Genomic DNA, 16,308 nt, shown 5'->3' with positions numbered 1-16,308 from the left:
AATTAGGATACATTAGATTAACTCAGAGAACCTAATTACAAAAAGTTAGGTGGCACCTGATGAAAAAAAATGCCTATATTTGGGTATATTTTCATGCGCTATATTTATAAGAAGCAGCATAGCATAGTAGCTAAGAGCATACTTTTGAGCTAGGCTACCTTCGTTCAAATTAAGTCAGCATTTATTAGCTCTATTACCAGAAAAACTTATTTAATATTTCCTGCCTGAGTGTCCTCATGTATAAGTGAGGTATAAAATAGTATCCACTTAACAGACCTGTTTTAAGGCTGAGTTTATGGACAGAACTATGAAAGTGTTTGTTGTGATGATGATGATGACGGAGCTCACATATATATTCTGGATCATCTAACTTCTTGTGTGTGTATTTTAGCCAATATTGATCCAACTTTCACAGTAAGAAAATGGATATAATGAGTTTCTATGAGAATGAGTATCTATGGATTATTAGCTATGAAATGATGTGGTGCACATTGTTCTAAGCACAGGGAAAGATACTTCTTAGAGGGGAGGGTGGAATCGGAGAGAAAAGAGATAAAATAGATAACCAGAGTTCCAGATTAGTTATTTCTTGACAAGGTTTTGGCCAATACAACATATCAGGAGCTGGAGAACAGAATTAAAGACACCACAACTGAAGAGTGCTGACTCTCTCCAAGTTGAATATAAACATTCTTGCTTCAGAAGTTTATAAATCCATATTTTCAAGTTTTGCTGAGTTCAAAACATTCTATAATTTTCATTTTGTATGTGTTTAAGTCCTTGGCAATGTAGAAATATTCTACTTGATATCCAGATATTTGGTACTTTATAATTATATTTTTTTAATTGTTGTCTATCTTAAATTCACGTTAGTAAGTTAATATACTCGCTTCATTTCCTAGCATATTTTTATTTTTGTTAATATTCCATGTGCCCTTAAAATGAATTAGCATGCTTCAGTTGTTGGTACTATGTTACAGATATAAAAATCTGATCATAATTGTCATTCACAATGGAACTTTTCTTTATCCTTACAGATTTGTTGTGTGTTTGCTTATTCTGCCTGTTACTAAGAAAAATAGGTTAAAATCTTCCAATATCATTGTGAATTTGAATAGTTCCCCTTTTGGTTTCTGCCCATTTGGTTTATATATTTTGACATTATGTTATTAGGTACATACAGATTTAAAATTTTACATATGTTGGTCAATAACCCTTATATCATTTTCAGATATATCTCTTCATCTTAGTAGTGTTACCTTAAATTCTATTTGTCTGATAATAGTATAGCCACATGAGTTTTCTTTTGGTTAACATTGTTCAGTTCCTTTGCTTTTTTATTTTTCTTCTGTGTCTTCATATTTAAAGCAAGTTGTAAGCAGAATTGTTTTTTTTGTTTTATTCCCTTTCAAACTCAGTTTGACAATATTTGCTTTTAATTAATTATTTTAAACAAATTTTTGTAATTATTGACATATTTGGGCTTAAGTGTAACATCTAACTTTCCCTCATGTTGCAAAGCTTAGCTTATTACATATTTATATATCTTTTCATTTATCATTCTAGTCATCAATTTATTTCATTTTGTAGGCATATCAAAGATTGTTGTATAGTACTGTGCACTTCAACCCTAAATACTTAAATACCTGTATATCATTTTTTATTACCTTTATATCTTAATTCTTGTCTACTTATTTGTAAAACAATTTTTTTCTTATGACTTGCTAGTTTCGTATCTTTTATTATTATTTTTATGGTTCTTATAGAGATTACAATCTAAAATTTTGATGTATAAAACTTACATAAGTTAGGACTTCTGCAATTTTCTCATGACTCAGTGACCTTAGAGAACCTTAACTCAGCATATCTATTCCTTCTCTGTTTGCTACCTTAATCATTTAATTTTATTTGATACACATTTTAAACACAATAAAACAATTAAAATGATTTTATATCTAGATTTGCCTATACACTTACCTTTTATGTTGCTCCTTATTCCTTCCTGTTTCTTCATGCTTCTACCTGCAGTTATTCTTCTGATAAAGAACATTCTTTAGTATTTCCTTTATTAAAATTATATTGCACATGAGTCATCTTAGCATTTTAAAAAATCTTAAAATGTTTTTATTTCAATATTTTTCTTTTGGGTAAAATCTTAATTTTACCAGTGATGGATTTGGCTCGTGTATACATTCATTTAACCACCACCTCGATCAAGATATAGAGCATTTCCAGCACCTCCGAAGGTCCCTCTTCCTTCTTTCAGGCCATCACCACATCCATAGGCAACAATTTTCTCATTTATATTATCATGTATTACTTTTGCCCATTCTTGATCTTCATAATAATGGTATCATAGAGTATATAGTTTTTTGGTCCAATTTCTTTCACTTAATGTTTTTATAATTCCTTCCTGCTGCTATATGTATTGGATACATATGGATATAGATATAAATATAGAGGTAAACATAAGAGCGAACAATCATTCCTTTTGTGGTATTAGTTTCTTTTAATCTATCCTCAACATTTTATCATTAATATTTTAAACATATATAAAATTGTACAGTGAATAGACATATTCCAATAGCTAAAACTATATAATTATTAACATTTTGTAGAATTTGTTGTATTGTATACATATCCTTCTCTCTAGCCACCTATAAATATGCCTTATTAAGTTTCAGAAATCTGCATATCCCACTTCAAAATTCTCAGGAGTCATATTATTAATCAGAATTTAATATTTGTTTAAAGTTCTTTTTTCAGGTAAATCTTACATACTGTAAAATACACAAATTTAAAGTATACTAAATTAATGAATTTTAATTGCTAATGAATACCACAATTTGCTTATCTATTTTTGTATTGGTGGATAGTTGAGTTGTTTCTAGTTTAAGATTATTGTATGTAATATTATTATGAAGATTACTGTACAAATCTCTCTGTGGAAAGCTCTGTTATTTCCTCTTGGAGAAGTGCCTGGAATTAGAATTGCTGGTTTAGAATATATGTATGTTAAAATTTATTTTAAGAAACAGCAAGGTTGTGTAGACCCACAACCTAATAACTAAACCTTTTCAACTCTCTCTCCTGCATGAGCACATGTATAAACACACACCACATATGCCTAAACAGATACAGATTTTATAATGCACTGCTATCAGCAAAACTCTCAAATGGAATGCTATAATCCATCACAATATTCCTTCTTTCCTGGAACTCAGCATCATTTTCACACTCTGAAAAACTTTAAATTTTATTTTAGGTCCCCTATTATCATGCTTTATACCCTGATCCCCTGTTTTCCCCTAGAGTAGAATAATACTACCTTTTGAAAAGTAAACTACCCTATTTGATATTTGTACATTTCTTAGAAGTATGATGCTTTGATCTTTCATCATTTAAACATATTGATTTTTCTAATGATTTCCTGTCATCTTCCATCTCAGTTTCTAAACCACTCTTTCCTCCCTTATGATTTTCATTCTTACACGTGATTAATAAGTCCATTTTTAAAGATATGGAGAAAAGAGCTCTTCTCAGTAGGCTTATTTTCTTTCAACCTTGAGTGTATTATTACCTTGAGTGCTTCAGAGATAGTACATTAATAATTTACTTCAGAAAAGTCTACACCCAAGAGGATTTGAGGTGGCCTAACAAACAAATATAAAGCAAAACAGAATAATTAAAAATAAAAACAGATCTTAGACAATCAACAAGGTACATAAGATATAAGTATTATCAGCAGGGTGGCTCTTAGTTTACTAAATGTCTCCTGGAAATTAAAGCAGGATTGGGAAACATACAGGGTAACATAACTAGCTAACAAAACCCCAAAATTTGTCTCTTCATGTATGTAAGACAGCCTTGTTCATGGCACAAGAGTTTACTGTGCTGATATTTGTTATTGTTGGATGAATTGCCAGTTTCATGCTTGAGATCCCAGAGAAAAGGAGGATGATGTTCTTACTCAGTTATCAAGGGCCTTCAATCAGATATTACTCTTTGTCCTAAAGAAAATCAGCTCATGTGTGGGCAACACAGTTTTACATATAGAGTTAATAGTCTTCTTATAAAATATGTTAGATGGTTTTCAGTCACATGGAAGATACCTAAATTCTTGGACATTTGCCATGGAACAAGAAACTTAATTTGAAAACATTCATGAAACATACAAGGAACTGAAATCCTCATTGCCTTTTGGATCTTGATATAGGTCCTCTTGTTGTTAATCTAAGAACATCTTGAAGGACCTGCCAGGACGTTTAAGCTGCCATAATCACTCCCAAAGAATTGAATGTTCTGACATAGGAGGGGGCATTTGAGCATGGTAAAGTATTTACTAAGTAATCTTTCTTCATGATAGAGTTGTACATAGTCATAATGTCATGAACTGCTGATCCTGAGAAAAGCAATCAAAGGATTCATCTATTTCTTAAGATTACTCCTAGTCACAGGTTTTATATTATGTACATAAAAATAAGGAACACAGGGCTTCCCTGGTGGTGCAGTGGTTGAGAGTCCGCCTGCCGATGCAGGGGACACGGGTTCGTGCCCCGGTCCGGGAAGATCCCACATGCCGCGGAGCGGCTGGGCCCGTGAGCCATGGCCGCTGAGCCTGTGCGTCCGGAGCCTGCGCTCCGCAATGGGAGAGGCCACAGCAGTAAGAGGCCTGCCTACCGCAAAAAAAAATAAAATAAAATAAGGAACAAAGTGTTTGTAAGTCTCAAAAATTGGACAGTTTGCACAGCAAAGAATATTATGAATAAAATATATTAAGTTCTCTCTAAATTTCAGACACAATTATCACCAGTTGAAAAAAGAAAGATAATTTAGCTACTCAAGCTAAATTTTTAGATCCTGGCATGACAGAACTTCTGTGGGGGAAAAGGCACTTACTACAATTCTTTAGTAACACAATTAGGGATAAATAATTTTAAATAAATCAATATTTGCAAAAAACCCTGAAATATCAATGAAAGCTCACCAAAGTAAAAGGTATTCAATATGGCTTATACATTACCTCCTTTTTTCTTTTTCTTTCCATTACCTGGCTCATAGCAGGGTCTAACAAATGTTAGCTCCTTCTCATTCCCCATTTACTTTCAATTCAGCGCAAAAAGTTTGAGCACAGAACATTTTTCCCCAAAAATATTGAAAATATAAAATTTCTTTATATATTCTCTATATATAGCATCTCAAATAGGCCTCTTCTGAATCTGCACTGTTAAATGAGGCCTAATCTTCACTGCCCATTTCCTGCATCCCCTTAGGTAATGGATTCAGTAAATGTCTAAACAGGGACAACAACCTATGTACATTCAGGACTTTGCCTTAAGATAATCTGATTTAAAACTCAGTTTGTAAGAAATTATATCACCTGTAAAAGGGAGCAAATACAGAATAAAGACAAAAATTATTTATTCATGTCTAGTTTCCTATAAAGGATTTTATACTAATGGGATCCTTCAACAAAAAAATAAGAGAGGCAGGGGTAATTTAAATGAGAACGGAGTTTCTAATAGTCCAAAGTGGTTTCCTGATGGCAATTTAATATAAATTTCTACAACAAGACATTTCAGAATTATGTTTCTGGAAGATGAATCCAAGTTCTGGTAAAATTAAAACATTACCTAATTACTCCTTGAGAATGTCCTGAATTATAAATGTCAGTTTTGTAGAACTGGGTGGAAGAGTGAAAATACATGGTTTATATGCCTGAATATTATATTTTAACATGTTCTCAAATTAATAGTATGTCTCAGAAGAGTTTGTTTAATCTTCTTAAAAGTATTAACTCATAACTGCATAAATATCAACGTTAAACATATTCATTATAATAAAATCAGAGGTATGAAATAACAGGGGGTTAATTACTAAAATGGTTACTGTTATACACCTTTTTTTTTTTTTTTTTTTTCTTTTGTGGTACGCGGGCCTCTCACTGTTGTGGCCTCTCCCGTTGCGGAGCACAGGCTCCGGACGCACAGGCTCAGCGGCCATGGCTCACGGGCCCAGCTGCTCCGCGGCATGTGGGATCTTCCCGGACCGGGGCACGAACCCGTGTCCCCTGCATCGGCAGGCGGACTCTCAACCACTGTGCCACCAGGGAAGCCCTGTTATACACCTTTTAACAAGATATTTTAAAATCGGAGATACCACCATAATTGGAGGAATAATATAATGTCGGCTCTCTCAACCTTTTTCTATTCATAAACTTCATTGTCTGTAGTTGCTAATTCCTAAGTCATGAAATAAAGATATCAAACTGAGGAGTCTGTGATTCTGAACACATCAACCTTCCTACCTCTCCTTCTTGAAATAAGAACTATTCGTACTGTCATTGCTTGAGTTATCTAAGTATTTTCTTAAGTTTCCATTTTACTTACTCTGAGAATATCATATTGACAACTCAACTACATGGCAATTTAGGAAAGAAAAAATAGTGCAGGAAAAATTACCATGACTTGCAACATATATAATTGCAAGATACTGTGTATTTATATCACTGTAAAATACCATGTGCATTAAAATGAATCTGACAATTTACTATATTCTCTTTTCACTTGATATTGTCATTTCTATCTAATCAACCAAAAATGATTTTACTGTAGTACTATCCACTCTGAGAGCTAAGGAATAATTTTCAGAAACTCAAAGTACCTTGGCTATACATCTTCATTATTTGTGACTTAGAAGCATATTGATATTCTCACAACTTCTATGGATTTGCTCTTGTTAGCAATTGCTGCAGACACCTTGTAATCAATACAAATAAAACCATCATGATTTCAAATAAAATTGGTCTTATAATTGCTAATTTGTGTCATTTCTGCAATGATACACATACACAAATATGCTACTTGTATAAGAATATGAATAAAGAAACAATTGTATATGCATACAGATATATTAATTTATACATTTACATGTGTATTTTTTTTATTGGAGTAAATTGCTTTACAATGTTGTGTTAGTTTCTGCTGTACAATGAAATGAGTCAGCTATATGTATACCTATATCCCCTTCCTCTAGGACCTCCCTCCCAAATCCCATCCCATCCATCTAGGTCATCACAGAGAATGAAGCTGAGCTCCCTGTGCTATACTGCAGGTTCCCACTAGCTATCTATTTTACATATGGTAGTGTATTGATGTTAAACATAATTTCTAGTGCTATAATTTCAGTTTCTTGCAAACAACTCTCCCCTTCCCCCCATGTCCATATGTCCGTTCTCTATGTCTACATCTCTATTCCTTCTCTACAAATAGGTTCATCAGTTCTATTTTTGTAGATTCCACATATATGCATTAATACATGATTTTTGTTTCTCTCTTTCTGGCTTACTTCACTCTGTATAACAGACCCTAGGTCGATCCACATCTCTACAAATGACCTAATTTTGTTTCATTTTATGACTGAGTAATATTCCATTGTATATGTGTACCACATCTTCTTTATCCATTCATCTATTGTTGGAAATTTAGGTTTCCATGTTCTGGCTATTGTAAATAGAGCTGCAATGAACATTGGGGTACATTTGTCTTTTTGAATTGTTTTCCTCAGCATATATGCCCAGTAGTGAGATTGCTGGGTCTTATGGTAGCTCTAGTTTTAGTTTTTAAGGAACCTCCATACTGTCCTCCATAGTGGCTGTATCAATTTACATTCCCACCAACAGGGCAAGAGGGTTCCCTTTTCTCCACACCCTCTCCAGCATTTGTGTTTGTAGATTTTGATGATGGCCATTCTGACCAGTGTGAGGTGATACCTTATAGTAGTTTTGATTTACATTTCTCTAATAATTAGTGATGTTGAGCATCTTTCCATGTGCCTCTTGGCTATCTGTATGTCTTCTTTGGTAAAATGTCTATTTAGTCTTCTGCCCATTTTTTAATTGGGTTGTTTGTTTTTTTTGATATTGAGCTGCATGAGCTGTTTGTATATTTTGGAGATTAATCCTTTGTCCTTTGATTTGTTTGCAAATATTTTCTCCCATTCTGAGGGTTATCTTTTCATCTTATTTATGGTTTCTATGCTGTGCAAAAGATTTTAAGTTTCATTAGGTCCAATTCATTTATTTTTGGTTTTATTTTCATTACTCTAAGAGGTAGGTCAAAAAAGATCTTGCTGTGGCTTATGTGAAAGACTGTTTTTCCTTTGTTTTTCCTTTGTTTTCCCTTAAGAGTTTTATAGTGTCTGGCCTTACACTTAGGTCTTTAACCAATTTGGAGTTTATTTTTCTGTATAGTGTTATGGAGTGTTCTAATTTCCTTCTTTTATATGTAGCTGCCCAGTTTTCCCAGCACCAGTTTTTGAAGAGGCTGTCTTTTCTCCATTGTATGCTCTTACTGCTTTTGTCATAAATTAGGTCACCACATGTGTGTGGGTTTACCTCTGGGCTTTCTATCCTGTACCTTTGATCTATATTTCTGTTTTTGTGCCAATATTGATTACTACAGATTTGTAGTATAGTTTGAAGTTGGGAAGCCTGATTCCACCAGCTCCATTTTTCTTTCTCAATATTGCTTTAGCAATTCAGGGTCTTTTGTGTTTCCATACAAATTGTAAAATTTTTTGTTCTAAATCTATGAAGAATGCCGTTGATAGTTTGATAGTGATTGCATTGAATCTGTAAATTGCTTTGGGTAGTGTAGTCATTTTCACAATGTTGATTCTTCTAATCCAAGAACATGGTATATTTCTCCACCTGTTTATGTCAACTATGATTTCTTTCATCAGTGTTTTATAGTTTTCTGAGTACAGGTCTTTTGCCTCCTTAGGTAGGTTTTTTCCGAGGTATTAATAACTGTCTATATAAACACATGTAATTAAAAAATAAATGATGGTATAAACATTTACATATGAACTTATATACAAAAGTAAAACTTTTTAAACCAATCAGATGAGGTGGCAAGAAAAAGAGTGACACCTACTGATATACACAACAATAATGCTATTTCTACTACTATTATTTTATCAAAAAAATAATCAATGAATAAATAGTATCAACTCAATACATAATTTTTTTTTTTTTTTTTTTTTTTTTTTTTGCGGTATGTGGGTCTCTCACTGTTGAGGCCTCTCCCACTGCAGAGCACAGGCTCCGGATGTGCAGGCTCAATGGCCATGGCTCATGGGCCCAGCCGCTCCGCAGCATGTGGGATCCTACTGGACCAGGGCATGAACCCGTGTCCCCTGCATCAGCAGGTGGAACCTCAACCACTGCGCCACCAGGGAAGCCTTATAAAGCATTTTTAATGAACTCTTTATATGGTTAGACATGAATTTAATCAGTTTTCTAAGAATCAATCATTTAAATGTTAAAAATGTATCCATTAAACTGAAAAATTAAATAATTGACTGGTCATATTGATACAGAGTTAATACACTCAAAATTTCTCCTTACTTAAAAACATTTGTTTAGGGGTTTCCCTGATGGCGCAGTGGTTGAGAGTCCGACTGTCGATGCGGGGGACACGGATTCGTGCCCCCGTCCAGGAAGATCCCACATACCACGGAGCGGCTAGGCCCATGAGCCATGGCCGCTGGGCCTGCGTGTCCAGAGCCTGTGCTCCACAATGGGAGAGGCCACAACAGTGAGAGGCCTGTGTACAGCAAAAAAAAAAAAAAAAAAAAAAAATTTGTTTAATAAATGAACAGATTAGTAGACAAAAGATTTGCCTTAGATACAAATGGTTTACTTATAGAAAAATTAATTTTCTTTAAAACTTCAGGAAACTAAATTAATTATGTTATTTTTTATTTTCAGCATTATTTACTAACATCTACACATAGGTAATTGATTTGTCATTATTCTTTTCCTATTTTTCTTTTTTCTATTTTTTTTAACATCTTTATTGGAGTATAATTGCTTTACATTGTTGTGTTAGTTTCTGCTGTATAAAAAAGTGAGTCAACTATACATATGCATATATCCTCATATCCCCTCCCTCTTGCATCTCCCTCCCATCCTCCCTGTCCCACCCATCTAGGTGGTCACAAAGCACCGAGCTGATCTCCCTGTGCTATGCGGCTGCTTCCCACTAGCTATCTATTTTACATTTGGTAGTGCATATATATCAATGACAGTCTCTCATTTCATGCCAGCTTACCCTTCCCCCTGCCCATGTCCTCAAGTCCATTCTCTATGATTGCATCTTTATTCCTGTCCTACCCCTAGCTTCTTCACTTTTCTTTTTTTTTTTAGCTTCTGTATATATGTATTAGCATATAGTATTTGTTTTTCACTTTCTGTCTTACTTCACTCCATATGACAGACTCTAGGTCCAACCACCTCACTACAAATAACTCAATTTCATTTCTTTTTATGGCTGAGTAATAGTCCATTGTATATATGTGCAGCAACTTCTTTATCCATTCATCTGTTGATGGACACTTAGTTTGCTTCTATGTCCTGGCTATTGTAAATAGTGCTGCAGTGAACATTGTGGTGCATGACTCTTTTGAGTTATGGTTTTCTCAATGTATATGCCCAGGAGTGGGATTGCTGGGTTGTATGGTAGTTCTATTTTTAGTTTTTTAAGGAATCTCCATATTGTTCTCCATAGTGACTGTATCAATTTATATTCCCACCAACAGGGCAAGAGGGCTCCCTTTTCTCCACACCCTCTCCAGCATTTATGTTTGTAGATTTTTTGATGATGGCCATTCTGACCAGTGTGAGGTGATACCTCATTGTAGTTTTGATTTGCATTTCTATAATGATTAGTAATGTTGAACATCCTTTCATGTGTTGTTAGCATTCTGTATATCTTCTTTGGAGAAATGTTTATTTATCTTCTGCCCATTTTTGGATTGAGTTGTTTGTTTATTTCATATTGAGCTGCTTGAGCTGCTTGTATATTTTGGAGATTAATCCTTTGTCAGTTGCTTCATTTGCAAATATTTTATCCCATTATAAGTGTTGTGTTTTCATCTTGTTTATGGTTTCTATGCTGTGCAAAAGCTTTTATGTTTCATTAGGTCCCATTTGTTTATTTTTCTTTTTATATGCATTTCTCTAGGAGGTGGGTCAAATAGGATCTTACTGTGATTTATGTCATAGAGTGTTCTGCCTATGTTTTCCTTTAAGAGTTTTATAGTGCCTGGCCTTACATTAGGTCTTTAATCCATTTGGAGTTTATTGTGTATGGTGTTATGGAGTGTTTTAATTTCATTATTTTACATGCAGTTGTCCATTTTTCCCAGCACCACTTATTGAAGAGACTGTCTTTTCTCCATTGTGTATCCTTGCTTCTTTTGTCATACATTAGTTGACTATAGGTGAGTGGGTTTATCTCTGGGCTCTCTATCCTGTTCCATTGACTCTATATTTCTGTTTTTATGCCAGTATCATATTGTCTTGATTACTGTAGCTTCGTAGTATAGTCTGAAGTCAGGGAGCCTGATTCCTCCAGCTCCGTTTTTCTTTCTCAAGATTGCTTTGACTATTCGGTGTCTTTTGTACTTCCAAACAAATTGTGAAATTTTTTGTTCTAGTTCTGTGAAAAATGACATTGGTAGTTTGATAGGGATTGCATCTGTAGCTTGCTTTGGGTTGTATAGTCACTTTGACAATGTTGATTCTTCCAATACAAGAACATGGTATATCTCTCCGTCTGTTTGTATCATCTTTAGTTTCTTTCACCAGTGTCTTATAGTTTTCTGCATACAGGTCTTTTGTCTCCTTAGGTAGGTTTATTCCTAGGTACTTTATTTATGTTTTTATTAAGAATATGTTGGGGGTAGGAGTTTATTAATTAATTTATTCATTTTTGCTGTGTTGGGTCTTCATTTCTGTGAGAGGGTTTTCTCTAGTTGTGGCAAGTGGGGGCCACTCTTCACCACAGTGCGTGGGCCTCTCACTATCGCGGCCTCTCTTGTTGCGGAGCATAGGATCCAGACGCACAGGCTTAGTAGTTGTGGCTCACGGGCCCTGTTGCTCCACGGCATGTGGGATCCTCCCAGACCATGGCTCGAACCTGTGTCCCCTGCATTAGCAGGCAGATTCTCAATCACTGCACCGCCAGGAAAGCCCCACTTTATTATTTTTGTTGCAATGGTAAATGGGAATATTTCCTTAATTTCTCTTTCAGATTTTTCATCATTAGTGTATAGGAATGCAAGAGGATTCTGTACATTAATTTTGCATCCTGCTACTTTACCAAATTCATTTATTAGCTCTAGTAGTTTTCTGGTAGCATCTTTAGGATTCTGTATGTATAGTATCATGTCATCTGCAAACAGTGACAGTTTTGCTTCTTATTTTCCAAATTGGATTCCTTTAATTTCTTTTTCTTCTCTGATTGCTTTGGCTAAAACTTCCAAAACTATGTGGAATAATAATGGTGAGAGTGGGCAACTTGCTCTTGTTCCTGATCTTAGTGGAAATGGTTTCATTTTTTCATGATTGAGAATGATGTTGGCTGTGGGTTTGTCATATATGGTCTTTATTATGTTAAAGTAATTTTCCTTATGCCTACTTTCTAGTGGGTTTTTATCATAAATGGGTGTTGAATTTTATTGAAATCTTTTTCTGCAGCTAAAGAGATTTTCATATGCTTTTTCTCCTTCAATTTGTTAATATGGTGTATCACATTGATTTTTTTGTATATATTGAAAAATCCTTGCATTCCTGGGATAAACCCCACTTGATCATGGTGTATGATCCTTTTAATGTGCTGCTGGATTCTGTTTGCTAGTATTTTGTTGAGGATTTTTGCATCTATGTTCATCAGTGATATTGGTCTGTAGTTTTCTTTCTTTATGACATCTTTGTCTGGTTTTGGTATCAGGGTGATGGTGGCCTTGTAGAATGTGTTTGGGAGTGTTCCTCCCTCTGCTATATTTTGGAAGAGTTTGAGAAGGATAGGTGTTAGTTCTTCTCTATATGTTTGATAAAATTCACCTGTGAAGCCATCTGGTCCTGGGCTTTTGTGTGTTGGAAGAGTTTTAATCACAATTTCGATTTCAGTGCTTGTGATTGGTCTGTTTGTATTTTCTATTTCTTCCTGGTTCAGTCTCATAAGGTTGTGCTTTTCTAAGAATTTGTCCTTTTCTTCCAGGTTGTCCATTATATTGGCATATAGTTGCTTATAGTAATCTCTCATGATCCTTTGTATTTCTTCAGGGTCAGTTGCTACTTCTCATTTTTTATGTCTTATTCTGTTGATTTGAGTCTTTCCCCTTTTTTTCTTGATGAGTCTTGCTAATGGTTTATCAATTTTGTTTATCTTCTCAAACAACCACCTTTTAGTTTTATTGATCTTTCCTATTGTTTCCTTCATTTCTTTATCATTTATTTCTGATGTGAGCTTTATGATTTATTTCCTTCTGTTAACTTTGGTGTTTTTTTTGTTCTTCTTTCTCTAATTGCTTTAGGTGTAAGGTTAGGTTGTTTAATTGAGGTTTTTCTTGTTTCTTGGGGTAGGATTTTATTGCTATTAACTTCCCTCTTAGAACTGCTTTTGCTGCATCCCATAGGTTTTGGGTCATCGTGTTCTCATTGTCATTTGTTTCCAGATATTTTTTGATTTCCTCTTTGATTTCTTCAGTGATCTCTTGGTTATTTAGTAGTGTATTGTTTAGCCTCCATGTGTTTGTATATTTTACAGGTTTTTTTTCCTGTAATTGATATCTAATATCATAGGGTTGTATGCAGAAAAGATACTTGGTATGATTTCAATTTTCTTAAATTTACCAAGGCTTGATTTCTGACCCAAGATATGATCTAACCTGGAGAGTACATTGAGAAGCATGAGCACTTGAGAAGAAAGTACATTCTGTTGTTTTTGGATGGAATGTTCTATAAATATCAATTAAGTCCATCTTGTTTAATGTGTCATTTAAAGCTGTGTTTCCTTGTTTTTTTCATTTTGGATGATCTGCGCATTGGTGAAAGTAGGGTGTTAAAGTCCCCTACTATTATTATTATTGTTTAATTTATTTATTTAATTTATTTATTTTAGGCTGTGTTGGGTCTTCGTTTCTGCACACAGGTTTTCTCTCTAGTTATGGTGAGTGGGGCTACTGGTCATTGAGTTGCACAGGCTTCTCATTGCTGTGACTTCTCTTGTTGTGGAGTGGGAGCTCTAGGCACATGGGCTTTATTAGTTGTGGCACACAGGTTCAGTAGTTGTGGCTGAGGGCTCTAGAGTGCAGGCTCAGTAGTTGTGGCTCATGGGCTTACTTGGTCCATGGCATGTGGGACCAGGGGTCGAACCCATGTCCCCTTCATTCACAGGTGGATTCTTAATCACTGCACCACCAGGGAAGCCCCCCTACTATTATTGTATTACTGTTGACTTCCCCTTTTATGGTTCTTAGCATTTGCCTTATGTATTGAGGTGCTCCTATGTTGGGTGCATAAATATTTACAATTTTTATATCTTCTTAGAATGATCCCTTGATCATTATATAGTGTCCTCTTTGTCTCTTGTAATAGTCTTTATTTAAAGTCTATTTTGTCTGGTATGAGTATTGCTACTCCAGCTTTCTTTTGATTTCCATTTGCAAGGAATACCTTTTTCCATCTCCTCACTTTCAGTCTGTATGTGTCGCTAAGTCTGAAGTGGGTCACTTGTAGACAGCATATATACAAGTCTTGTTTTTGTATCCATTCAGCCAGTCTATGTCTTTTGGTTGGAGCACTTAAGCCATTTACATTTAAGGTAATTATTGATATGTATGTTCCTATTACCATTTTCTTAATTGTTTTGAGTTTGTTATTGTAGGTCTTTTCTTTTTCTTGTGTTTCCTGCCTAGAGAAGTTCCTTCAATATTTGTTTTGAAGCTGGTTTGGTGGTGCTGAATTCTCTGAGCTTTTGCTTGTCTGTAAAGTTTTAATTTCTCCATCGAACTGAATGAGATCCTAGCTGGGTAGAGTAATCTTTGTTGTAGGTTTTTCCCTTTCATCACTTTAAATATGTCCTGCCATTCCCTTCTGGCTTGCAGAGTTTCTGCTGAAAGATCAGCTGCTAACCTTATGGGGATTCCCTTGTATGTTATTTGTTGCTTTTCCCTCACTGCTTTTAATCTTTGTTCTTTGCATTTAATTTTTTTTTTTTTTTTTGCAGTACACGGGCCTCTCACTGTTGTGGCCTCTCCCATCGTGGGGCACAGGCTCCGGACACGCAGGCTCAGTGGCCATGGCTCACGGGCCTAGCCACTCTGCAGCATGTGGGATCTTCCCACCGGGGCACGAACCCGTATCCCCTGCGTCGGCAGGCGGACTCTCAACCACTGCGCCACCAGGGAAGCCCTGTATTTAATTTTTGATAGTTTGATTAAGATGTGTCTTGGTGTGTTTCTCCTTGGTTTTATCCTGTATGGGGACTCTCTGTACTTCTTGGACCTGATTGACTATTTCCTTTCCCATATTAGGGAAGTTTTCAACTATAATTTCTTCAAATATATTCTCAGTCCCTTTTTTTTCCTCTCTTCTTCTTCTGAGACCCCTATAATTTGAATGTTCATACATTTAATATTGTCCGAGAGGTCTCTGAGACTGCCCTCAATTCTTTTCATTCTTTATTCTGCTCTGTGGTAGTTATTGCCACTATTTATCTTCCAGGTCACTTATTCATTCTTCTATCTCAGTTAGTCTGCTACTAATTCCTTCTAGAGAATCTTTAGTTTCATTTATTGCATTGTTCATCATTGTTTGTTTGCTCTTTAGTCCTTCTAGGTCCTTGTTAATTGTTTGTTGTATTTTCTCCATTTTATTTCCAAGTTTTTGGATCATCTTTACTATCATTACTCTGAATTCTTTTTCAGGTAGACTGCCTATTTCCTCTTCATTTGTTTGTTCTGGTGAGTTTTTACTTTGCTCCTTCATCTTTTGTGTATTTCTCTGTCTTCTCATTTTGCTTAACTTACTGTGTTTGCGGTCTCCTTTTCGCAGGCTTCTGGTTCATAGTTCCCATTGTTTTTATTGTCTGCCCCCAGTTGGTAAGGTTGGTTCAGTGGGTTGTGTAAGCTTCCTGGTGGAAGGTATTGGTGCCTGTGTTCTTGTGGATGAGGCTGGATCTTGTCTTTCTGGTGTGCAGGACCATATCTTGTAGTTTGTTTAGTGGTGTCTGTGAACTTATTATGATTTTAGGTAGCTTCTCTGCTAATGGGTGGGTTTGTGTTCATGTTTTGCAATTTTTTTGTCATGGGTTGTTCAGCACTGGACCTTGCTGTTCATTGAGTGGAGCTGGGTCTTAACGTTGAAATGGAGATCTCTGTGAGAGTTCTCATCAATTGATATTATCTGGGGCTAGGAGGTCTCTGGTGGTCCAATGTCTTGAACTCAGCTCTCCCACT

This window comes from Aethalodelphis obliquidens, unplaced genomic scaffold, assembly GCF_003676395.1.
Source record: "Aethalodelphis obliquidens isolate GAN/ISIS:26980383/991018 unplaced genomic scaffold, ASM367639v1 scaffold21, whole genome shotgun sequence".
Taxonomy (NCBI): domain Eukaryota; kingdom Metazoa; phylum Chordata; class Mammalia; order Artiodactyla; family Delphinidae; genus Aethalodelphis; species Aethalodelphis obliquidens.
The sequence above is the reverse complement of the archived record's forward strand: the minus strand, read 5'-3'. Positions refer to the sequence as shown.